Source organism: Astatotilapia calliptera, chromosome 1 (genome assembly GCF_964374335.1).
Source record: "Astatotilapia calliptera chromosome 1, fAstCal68.1, whole genome shotgun sequence".
In the NCBI taxonomy this organism is placed as follows: domain Eukaryota; kingdom Metazoa; phylum Chordata; class Actinopteri; order Cichliformes; family Cichlidae; genus Astatotilapia; species Astatotilapia calliptera.
Window position 1 is genome coordinate 12,658,461 of NC_137422.1, and position 11,193 is coordinate 12,669,653.

At 41.4% G+C, this 11,193-nt stretch overlaps 1 long non-coding RNA gene across 1 annotated transcript; it reads right to left on the minus strand.

Annotated features, from left to right (window-relative positions):
• Window positions 1-7,009: 7,009 nt before the first annotated feature.
• On the minus strand, window positions 7,010-7,999 carry LOC145431959 (uncharacterized). Its single transcript, XR_013912300.1, has 2 exons — window positions 7,599-7,999; window positions 7,010-7,276 (listed from the first exon to the last, which is right to left on the minus strand). It is a non-coding gene; the product is annotated as an uncharacterized LOC145431959 (long non-coding RNA).
• Between the last annotated feature and the right edge of the window lie 3,194 nt (window positions 8,000-11,193).

Here is an 11,193-nt window from a genome sequence, read left to right on the forward strand (position 1 = left end):
GTCGACGTAATCGTGACTAGTCGACAAATCGTGGCAGCCCTACTGTATAACACTGCAGGAGCTCAGCAGCAAACAGCATAACCTCATTTCCTGGGGCTTCCTGAACTTTTAAGAACCTCATTAATGTCTTCAGTGTTTGTTTTACAAACTGTAATATTTTTTACAAATTGAAAAAAAAATACAACGGCACCCAGGATGCGCTCTTTTTGTCCTTAATGTAGAAAGTCAGTGAGGATGATTTTTGAAAGCACCTATGCTTCCAATATACGCATCTCTGCAATCAATCAACATATTTAGAGCTTGCATCTAATTTTCTGCACACAAACCAAAACAGGCGACTGCAACTATTGATTGTTTTCACCAACAAATAATGAGACATTTCTATTTTATCAGTTAACACACTGACTGTGCAATGAGTTAAAGTCTTAGATTGTCCCATGTGAGCATCTGAGCTCATAAAGCAGTTTAATTCTGGTGACTTTAGAACAGATAAAAACACGAGGTTTGTCAGATCTAATATAATCTAATATAGATCTTCTGTACAAGGATTATGTGTTGTCATTTACACAGTTACTGCCAGAAAAGTCATTCACCCTAACAGCACTGCCAGGTGGGGAGGAGCTTTTTAATACTCTACTTAAGCAATGCAACTTTATGAGTCATTGACTCAGTGCTTCTTTACATACACACTGGGTGTTATTACAGAGAGATCATGAATTTATTTCCCACTTTAAAGCCTGCACCAGAACGAGATCACCGAATCACAATAAATATACAGCAACGAATGATCTAGCATTCGGTAAACATGATTACTCCACATAAGCGTCTGGATTTCAGCTGAAGAGCTTAAAGTTAAAAGTAACATTTGACTATATTATTACTTTAAATGAAATAAAGTAGCTGCCATCATGATTGTAGTGTACTTTTGTAAAGGCTACATCAAGCACAGAGTCAGCTGAGGCCAGACGAGCCACCTGTACTAATGACTGACACAAAATTGATGGAAACGCTCACTAAGGTCCAACGTGTGTCAGAAAACTAAAAAAAAGTGTCACAGTGTGCATGGTGTTAGTCCCAGGGGGTTACTGGCTTTATTTGTGTGCAGTCGCCATGTCACATTTATCAGGAAATTCATTCACAATTGCATGTTTTATTCAACCAGTGCTCCAAATCTTAATTAAATCAGTTTACTGTTGCTCTCAAAACAAGCATCAAAAATTAACTGAAGAAGCTGCAGTTAGAAGGTAACTGGTATGAATTTAGCGTAGGCTAGCTGATCAGATACTCACCTAATTATTGCAGCACCTCTTACATTTATTGTCACACAGACTGCTTTTGGTATTACAGACACATGGAAGTACAATGAGGTAAATTACAATAGACCACAGTGTGTTTTAGCAATGTGAAAATGGAGAGTAGTTTCACGTGAACTTACAGCGACATTTAAAGATCTCATGGATTTTTTTAAATGCTCTAACCACTTTTTATGCTGGGTTTGAGTCATTAATACATGTGAAGTGAGAACTTAATGCACGAGGACATAAAATCTATGTTTTTCTACACATCTTCTGAATGCTCTCACTGCTTCACTCTCAAGTTAAATCATATTCTTAAAAATGTGCAGCGTGCAGTCACAGGAGATTAAGTTACTCTGCACATGAATGAATGCCAGACAATTGCTATTTGCCAAACAGTAGACAATAAGTTGACAGTGGTACAAAGTGTGGCCCAGAATCATACTCCTGCTGATTAGCAATGCACAAACAGAGGATGACATACTGTACACAGCCCCCGGTATGGACGAAAACTGCCAGCGAAATCCCCAAATTAAAATGTAAAGCTGGTCTAAGCACCACCTTGATGAAATCCCATATTAAGCCGAGCAGGGAGTCGGTGTGCACTGGAGGGAATGAGAGTGAAGCCAAGCCAACAGGGAGTTCTGCCTCCTATCTCGTCCCCCTTCCCTCTTTTTTTCTCCACTATCATTACCTTGCCTGTCACTCCCCACGCAATTTCCTCCTCTTTCCCTCCCTGTTCCTCATTCTCCCCTTTTTACCGACTATCTTTATTGCGCTTCCCCATCACTGTTTCCCCTCTCTCCTTCCTTCGTTACCTCTCGTGCTCCTCTTTTTCCCTCCTCCTTCTCTCTTCCCTCAGGTTGTTTCCTCCTCTCTCTATCTGTAGGTGCCACATCTGGCAGCTTTCAGTTCCAGACTAGGCCTGCCTGGCTGGGAGAGAGAGAGTGAGATAATCGGGCTAATCCCTCCGTCATCCCAGAGGCTATCACGCTACTCTATAACCCCCTAATCCCTCTAATTCCCTCACACTCTGCAGTCAGCCTCGCTGTCAGACACATCGGGATCCTTATCGCCAGGAAAGAGCTGCAGGCACAGTGTGTATGTGTACATTTGTGTCTGTATGTGTGTGTGTGTGTGTGTGTGGTTTCCTTTTAATCAGTGAGGGATGTGGCCTTGCAGCCAGACTGACCTGACCCAGGCTTTGAGGAACTTTGGCAAATGGATAAACAAACCATATCCATGGAAAAAAAGAAATACATCCAGAAGATAAACACACCCGCTCTTCCAATTAAAGCACTGTATGACATTGTTATCCACCCCTGCTCTCCCCCTCCCCCCCCCCTATCTCTCTCTCTTTTCTTTCTTAGCATAAGCTGGTGCAGATGCGAAGGAGTGTGGTAACAAAGAGCCAAATATTGGCAGGCAGACCAAAATCAATAAACACATTTTAAACACAGATTTGCTTGAGATGGAAGGAGGTATTTGAAAGATAATAACAGCTTCCAAACTGCATCGCGGATTGCCAACGGTTGATCACATCATCACAGATATCAATGTATCAAAGGCACGGGAGAAGGAGGAGAGGCAGCACTTCATCTGAGCAGAGCTCAGCTCTTGTTATCAGAATCATCAGTGACTGTGCCCTCTGAACTCTGGGAAAAACAGACCCATGAGCCAGGGCTGCAGGGTGGGCGAGGTGTTAGGAGGCTATTTTCTCCTGTATGCTGTCACCAGGGAACACTGAGTGTGTGGTGTGGAGTGTGTTATTGATCGGCGCTCCTGTTTAACAGCATGTTGTTTGTCATGCTTGCTGCTCTGTGGGTGCCCGTGGATTGCATTATTGGAATTTGGCGGTGTGCCGATGAATAACTGTCAGCCTGTTCGTCCATCCATTAGATTCGAGTGATGCTGTCTGAAAAATTATATTATTCTAAGTTAGAAGATAACGAAAAAATCACAAGATAAACTGAGGTTGCACTGTGTATTCTCCAACCTGACAAAAGATTTGAATATTTCTTGTGAAGAAGGCTGATTTTCAACAATGTGGATGTGCATGTTTTCTTCTCTGATTTGTTTATTGAAATACCAAAAGCCAGAGAACAATGCTACCTGGGACTGAGGTATTTCTTTGAATGCTTTGCCGATCGATTCCTGGTGTTTATGACTCGATGCACTTATGCTGATGACATTTTAGGTCAGTTTTTTTCTTCCTTTATTGGCACAGACAAAGTTTAAGACAAAGACAAGCATGTTTGTTTAACTGATGATCCAACACGGCAAAATGTGGAATAGACATGCCGGCCAACCGTGTCCTTTTCACGCTTTCCATCTCCAAATCGTGAAAAGGACAAACACGTATTAGTTGCATTACCAGCAGGGGGAGATAATCTAGCCACAAAGTCGGTATTGAGCAAAATGACGATTAAGCGAGGCAGCTAATATTTATATGCATGTCTGTTTAAACACTTTCCTGTGTTATTTTTATGTAGGCTTAAAATAAAATATCTCCCCCTGCTGTAACTTCTGCATGTGTGCACATTTCACATTTTAGGGGCAAAGCGTGAAATGGAGACAGTGTATGGGTTTGTCTATTACACGCTTTGCAGTGATATTGGGTTGGGTGATTCTAAATTGATTCTGAATGGTTGTGTGTCTCTGTGTTGTACCCAGCCTCTTCCCCTATGACGGCCGGGATAGAGGCCAGCTGTCATGGATTAAGAAGGTATGGATGTTATGTTTGTTAAAATGTCACATTATTAAAAATCATACATGCATACTGCATGCTTGATATTTTTACTTAATGGCTCAAACAATCATGGCCCAGCTCAGACTGACTGCAGTCACTCTCAGACAGACTGGTAAAGTTTTGCAAATACCTGCTGTCCAATTTATAAACACAGACAGACCTTGCAATCAGTCTGGGCCTGTTTGCTTAGACGGAACAACTCATCTGCAACCCATCACTTTGATGTAGAGGACTTAACTAATTTGACTGCCAACTGGTTGTTTAATGTGAATATCTGTGTAAGTAAACGCTAACAGGTTTGCGATTTTTGCCAGTTTATCACAGTTGAAGCCCATTTTACAGTATCACAAACAAATAGCCTGTAATTGTCAAATTGGCCCCATTCAATTGCAAGCTGATAGCAGACTGACTCTGTCTTATTGCTGTTTTATCACTGTCTCAATGACGCAATGGCACTTTTAAGACAGAAACTGGTCCCCATGTTTGCAGCAACCATTTCAAAGGCAACAAAATCACAGGTTCCTCGCACACAGCAGTGTTGTGGTCTCCAACCACTAGGCTAACTGATGAGTAGATGATTCAAATAGTTACCTCACTACTAAACAGCTAATACACAAGCTCACAATGATTAATTGTGTTGCATGGTAAAATGCTGTTTGTTTAGCCATGAAATGTCTCCATGTTTGTGCTAATGTAAAAAGGGTCCTTTAAAGGGAACGCTCATCCCTGCAATCTAACTATTCAATTATAGACAGCAAATCAATATTATGTACGTGCCCCTTCTATATAAATACTTAGACCTAGATTTGTGTTTTTGATGTCACTGGTTCTGCATGTTTCTCAGCAATGCGACTGTACGACAACACAACATGTTTACCATTATCGTCTTTAAATCGTTTGCCTCCCACCTCTTCCGTCTATTGATTCAATGCAACCACATATTTATCTTCCCATCCATCCAAACTATAATTGCAGAAAAGATGCAAAGGACAAAATGTTCACAAGCCCCCTTGCCTCTTTCATCCTTTTTATTCAGTGTCACCAGTGCAATGTGGCATCTTATGACACTTCCACCCACTCCCCAACGACTCTGTGGTGCTGCGGCGGTGATGTGAGCGCTGGCATTGTGGCTAATGCTAGAGATTGAGCAGGGCGCTTGCAAGAGAGACAGCTCATCAAGCTGGGGAGCTAGCCAAGTGGAGTGTGACAAATCTCCATTTACCATCAGCGCACAGGGGCAAGGGTAAAATTAGAAACTCTGCTGCTTCTAACTCCCCGCTGCTAATTCCATTTCGTGCAAATTAATAAGTGTTTTTGTCCTCCTCCCCTCGCTCCACCCCCGCCCCTCATTCTCCAGCACCCTCGCTCCCTCCCTCATCTGCTCTCCTTGACGAATTGCATTAGCTCAAGGAAAAAAAAGAAGCTCATACACTAGTAATGAGACATTGTTAGGCAAATCCCAAGTCAGTTCCAGCATTGTTTATGGAATAAATGCCTGATTATCAACTTGGGAAGTGTGTGTGTGTGTGTGTGTGTGTGTGTGTGTGTGTGTGTGTGTGTGTGTGTGTGTGTGTGTGTGTGTGTGTGTACCAGAGAGAAAAAACCACTGCTGTTGGCTGCAGGGCAAGATACAACTTGTTTTATGCTGTTGTTGTTCTTTTGTCATCATCATTACCATTTCCTATTTGACAAGAAAACACTCCAGATAATTTAACAATTCATTATAAGAAATGACCCATTGTGAACTGAAGCAAGGCGCAGAATGCAGCAGTATGTTTATGGTCCTCTGGTGAAGTGTTTGCTTGTAAATGGATGCATTTTTCCTTTGAAATTTAGACTAATTTCCAAGAGTTATTCACCAAGAACATGATTTGTTGATAGTGATATGGCATTTAATATGACAACCTGAGGTTTAGCCTCCTTAGCCTTCTTTAGCCTTCAACATTACCAGCATTATTTTCTGTTGGGCTTATAGCTTGCTGTTGTTGTGGTTCTTTTTTTTTACTTTAGCGAACATTTTCTGCACTGCTTATGGTCTTGTAGGGTAGTTTAATCTAACAATGAGAGAAAAAACTCTCATTCTAAATCATAACATCCTTTTGGTCTAGCAGTTAAGAACAATAGGCCACTTAGGATCGCTTGAAGCTCCAAAAGTGTCTCCCATTTTAAAATGACTAACCTTACAGTGCATGTAAATGTATTTATAGCCTGGTACTGTAGCTAATTTAAACCTTTGTGACTAATGTGTTTTGTTTTGTTGAAACTCAATTAGTGGCATGACCACTGTGACTGACAGGCGGATGCCGACACAGGCAGCTGTAGCCAGCAGCTGTTTGCTGAGCTTCCCCTCGCTCATCTGAGATATGTAACTAGACCTGCCATGTGGTTAACACTGTCAGGTTGTTACTCAAAGAAGTAATGATTTACATGTAGTATATATCAATATATACTACATAGATTGTTTGCACCCGAGGAAAGTAATTTGTTACACTACTTGTCACATTACTTTTGCATTACACTGTAACATGGCCTCGTATAACCACCAGTTGACAATATAAATCTTAGGTTATGGTCCTACACACAAATCACTCTAATGAGGACACAAACTGGATCTAACTTATAGTGTTTAAAAATGAACACAAAATGTTACCAAAAAACAAATAAAACTAAAAATCAGATTCTAGCTACAAATGGCTACACGCCGTTTGAATTGAAGAACTTATGCAATCACATTAAAGTTTGACTATAGTAATGGGATTACCTTAGAACAGAATTTAGAACGTTAATGCATTAGAATGTAATGTGATTACAGTAATGACTCATGGTGGGCCAGTTTGAGCTCCAGCTTTGTTGAGTAAAATTCACGGATTTTATTTATATGTTACTGAGCACTAATTAGGAGATACAGTTATTTTGCCTCTGTACATCTCCTCAGTGGATTGTAAATCAAACAATAATAATTCTATTCAGTTCGGTTCGGTTTTTATTTATATAGGCCAAATCACAACAACAGAGCCTCAGGGCACTTATATTGTGAGGTAAAGACTTTACAATTATAGAGCAAAAACCCCAACAATCAGGTGACCCGCTATGAGCAAGCACTTTGGTGATAATGGAAAGGAAAAAGGTCTTTTTAACAGGTAGAAACCTTCAGCAGAACCAGGCTCAGGAAGGGGCGACCATCTGCCTCGACAGGTTGGTGGTGAGGGGAGGAAGATGGGACGAAGAAACACTGTGGATGAGAGCCAGAGATTAATAATAGCTGGTGACTGAATGCAGAGTGATGTTTAAGCACACAGTGATTGAAAATGGGTAAGAAAAGAAGAAGTAGAAACACTCAGTGCATCATGGGAAACCCTCAGCAGCCGAGGTCTATTTTAGCATAAAAAAATGGGAGGATTCAGGGTCTCCTGATCCAGCCCTAACTGTAAACTTGATCATAAAAGAAAGATTTAACAAACCAATCGAGCATCATGAGGACTACTTTCAGTTTTCACAGCGTTAAGCAATATATTGTTCTGTATGCCTAGTGTCCTTTAACTTCTGGCACTGACTTCAGTAGGATGTGGTGTCCCGCTCTTCTGCCCCATGCTCCACGTCTGTAATACACCAACAGCTCATCAGGAAAGGTTAGCTCACCAGCTGAGCAGCCTTGGCAGAGGTTATCGGTGAGAAAAATGGCCACATTCACGTCCCAGCATTCAGACCAAAAATACAAGTGGAAAAATAAAAAACCTCTGAGCCTCCCAGCTGTGATTCTGACCCGCTCTAACATCTCGCTGATAAAAAGGTGATGTTTGAAAAACCTCCAGAAAAATTGCACAAGTCTCCGCTTGCTGCGAGCTGTAAGTTCACTTATTGAACAGGAACCCTATATGCACTGTTTGTTGGTAGATGTCACATGAGCATGAACAGGAGGTTTTCCTGCTCTTCCCATACTACTGACACTCAGCATGCCTTTAAAAGCGGGTGTAGCTTTCATTTACTTTAGATCACAGGGAGTAATCCATTTTAATATTTACAACCTTTAAGACCTTTGATAGCAATTAGTAAAATTAAAAACACGTCATCATTTTTCTCGTCCACATCTATATCTTCACATGCTAGCTTTCAAATGTTACCCAGCGACACTGAATACTCATTACTGAAAGCAATGATTTAGGACTCACCATTAAAACCAACAGAAATGGGCAATGATCACTCATAAGAGCTTAAACAACCATCGTATGCTGGCAGTGGTGGATTTACAGTAGTTCCTCAGCCCGTCTTCCTAATAGACCTGCGATTAGCAGGCTGCAGTGGAAGGAAAACATCCCGGATCAATAGAGCACCAGGGAGAATCAATGGGCTGCTCCACTGTGGGCCTCAGTGACTAACAAAGCTGTAAAGTCTACCATTAACTCTCATCATAAAATGTGCATAATGTCGGGTCACTAATGCATTTGAACAAATTTAGTTCTGTTTCATTTCACTTTTTATACGTTAAGTGAAGAGAAAGATATTTCTAATGAGGTAAATCCACAGGGAAAAATACTTAGAGCACTATTGCCTAACTGGAACTGACTGCTGCAGGTGGATAAGGAGATATAATATGAATGCATATAATCTAAATATGCAGTTTTATGTCATGGTTCTTTGCACTCACCTGGTACCGATCTGTATAAAACAAAGTAAAGCAGATTTAGGACATAAACCCCCAACCTCAAAATCGCAGAAGGAGCTCAACACCTTCTTTGCTTAGTTTGAGACTGTCACCACAGACTGTCTACCCCCCTCTCTCGGCCCCCGCCAGTTTGCTTCTGAGCAAATCAGTCCACGAGGGATGCCATCATCATCACCGTTCACAGAGCGCTGAGCCATCTGGAGAACAGGAAGAACTACGTGAGGATGCTATTCGTGGACTACAGCTCAGTGTTCAACACCATAATCCCAGACATCCTCACCACCAAACTGGACCACCTTCAGATCCCCCTACTTTACGCCTTGTACACATATGTCTGTACACCAACCCAACCAACCAACGTCATCATCAATTATGCCAATGACACCACCATGGTTGAGCTCATCTCTGATGGAGAAGAGACAGCGTACAGTGCGGAGGTAGAGAACGTCCTCAGAAAATAACCTGAAGTTGAAAGTCCGTAAAATAAGATAACTCATAATGGACTACAGGAGGCACAGACAGGTCCACTCCCCTCTGATTATAAATGGGGAACGGGTGAAATCCGTCTCCACCTTTAGGTTTCTGGGCACCCACATCTGCAATGACCTCACCTGAACCCACAACACCCTTGTAAAGAAGGCCCAACAGCAGCTGCACTTCCTCCGTGTCCTCAGGAAGAATAACCTGGATAAGAAGCTACTGCTGGCCTTCTACCTAGGCTCCTCAGGCGCTCCTACTGCCTGGGTGTTTGGTACGCAAGGGGCCACTACTGAGAACAGGAAGGTTCTGCAGAGGGTAATTAACACCACCCCCAAAATAAATAAGCTGCTCTGCATCGTGATCCCTTCGAGTGTTTTGTACATATTCTTCTAATTTATGTATATTTCTCTATAAGGTATGTATCTCTTCTGTTTGCTATTTGTTCCTGATGCCTTTACTATTTATACTTTTTTTTAACTCTTGCACAGTTGGTGTGGTGCACCCATAATGTCATTGTACATATACAATGACAATAAAGGGCTATTCTATTCTATTCTATTGTTGAAACAAGTAACATAGTGGTATTTTAACTATTAAAATCCTGTAACACTTAGCTGTTGCTTACTGCAGATCTCAATGTTTCAATTTTAAGTCAAGATTTGTTAAAGTGCGCTTCTGAAACCTTGTTCAGTGTTGCTTGCAGTTTGCTTACTACAGCAAAAACAAAAGCGGACTGATTTGCTTATCATGGTGGGAAAAAACCCTTTGAAATTGAAGTGGAAACGCAGCAAGTACATTAGATCATTTGTTACCACAAGCTAAGTATCCAGCGGTGATTTCCGATTATAAGCAGCGCAGATACTCCTCAAATGCTTTAGCAGGCACTAAATTATCTGAGTTCTGCCCCCTCCCTTTTTATTTACTGTATAGCTAATACGTTTATTAATCATCTCACACAGTTTTGTTCAGAGGTTAAATGGTGTGAGATTTATCGCAACGCTGAAAAAACAGCCAAACTGATCATTGGGAAATTTTTAAGATTGCATTGGCAGTCACAAACTACTGAAATTGTTCACAATGATTCGACAGTGATAAAACAATATATATGACTCAGTGAGAGGTGAACCAGACGCACATGCTGCGTCAGTCAATTGCTGTGGAAAGCAGAGGAAGTCCATCTGCTTTCAACAAAAACAAAATTTTGTACATTACTGACATTTCAGAGTAAAGATAAGGCTGATAAAGGATATGCAAACTATGCAAAACCCGAAATATAAAAAGCTACTTTCAGCTGATCACTTATTCACAAGGTTTCGCGTGTTTGATTTTGCACCAGATGCAAACCTTAATGTGATGTGTTCCCCCTTCTCAAACCAGGGACCTTATGTTGTGTGTAAACCACTACACTATGAAGCCACAAACACTATGCAAAATACAACCAGCTGTAACTTCAATTATTATACAGCAAAAAGTTAGACTTTAAAGTTGTGGTGGTCCTGAGCCTGTTGACTCAGTGTTTTGTGTTTCTTTATGCTTTTGTTATTCTGATTAGGTATTCCAATATTATTCGCCATTTTGTTAGGTTTCTGTTCTGTGCCTGTCCTGGTCCCTCCGTCCATGTCCCCCGTCTGTCCATGATGTCATTATGTCTGCTTATAAGTCTGCGTCTGTGTCTCTGTCTGTCGTGTGCTTCCTGTTTTATTTTGTAGGTCTGTGTCCTATGTCAGTGCGTTCAGCTTTGTGCTCTCCCTGTCTCGTCAGTGTAGTCCGCGTCAGCTGTGTCTCCCAGCTGTTTCCTCTTCGCTCCGTTCACCTCTTGTATTTAGTGTCTGTGTCTTCCCCTACTCGGTGTCGCGTCGTTAACGTCTTCTACCCTCAAGTTAACTGTGTGTTCCGTCTGCAAGCCTGTCTGCTTAGTTTATTTCTGTATTCTTAGTTTAGTTAAGTTTATGTTCCTTTTCTGCCCAGCAATAAAGCTGCGTGTTTTGAGTTTACATCTGCCTCCG